Genomic DNA, 1047 nt, shown 5'->3' with positions numbered 1-1047 from the left:
TTTTTAACCATTACTACTTCAGCTATTTCTTTTTCTCTGTTCTCTTTAATTTTTTCCTTCTGATATTCCAATTACATGTATGTTATACCTTTTAAAATTGTTTACAGTTCTTAGCGGATATGTGATTTTTAAAAAATTCTTTTTTCTCTTTGCATTTCAGTTTGCTATTGATGATCTTCAATCTCACTGATAGTTTTTTTCTCAGCTGTTTTTGTTTTTTATTTTGATCATCTGTTTTGATTCTTAGAGTTTCCATCTCACTGCTTACTTTACTCATCTCTTCTTGCATGTTGTCTACTTTTTCTATTAAAGCCCTTAACAGATTAATTATTGTAAATTCCATGTCTGATCATATCATCATCTGTGTCATAGCTGAGCCTGATTCTCATGATTGCTTTGTTTCCTTAGACTGTGTGTGTTTGTTTTTTCTTGGCATGCTTTGTAATTTTTTGTTCAAACCAGACAGGAAAATAGACAAATAGGCAAATAGGCCTTTATCGTGAGGACTTATGTTAATCTGGCTAAGTGCTGGGCTATGTTTACTGTTTGCTATTGGTGTGGGTGTCAGAAGCTTCAAATTCTTCCTTAATTTTGTCTCTCACCTTGACTTTAGGCGCTTCCCTAAGTACTTCTCAGAGTCTCCGTTTTGCAGATTTTTCAACTGTAATCCACTGTCATACTGGAGCCCTATTGCTGAGGTGAGAAAGTTCTGGGAGGTAGAAGCATTCCATAATCTTGTTAAAACTCCATCTTTTGTGGGGGTTGGGGGCATGTTTCTGAACTGTCAGCTTCACAAGTGTTTCTCCAGTGGCATAGCTTTTAAATTTTTCCCTTAGTGGGGACTAGAAAGCTAAAGAAGACAAGAGAGAGAGAGGAATGCCTTTCCTTCCTTCCTTCTGGAATAAGCCTCTGGGAAAGTCTTTCACCCTGCAAAGCAGGCCTTTGTTATGGAGAACTCTCCAAGGGGATTTCATCCTCTTTTCCTGTCAAATCCAGGGGAGGATCTTTCTCACATCCTTACTATGAGAATTCGGCCATGTTCTTGGA

Source organism: Pongo abelii, chromosome 11 (assembly GCF_028885655.2).
Source record: "Pongo abelii isolate AG06213 chromosome 11, NHGRI_mPonAbe1-v2.0_pri, whole genome shotgun sequence".
Lineage (NCBI taxonomy): Eukaryota > Metazoa > Chordata > Mammalia > Primates > Hominidae > Pongo > Pongo abelii.
Note: the sequence above shows the minus strand (reverse complement) of the source record.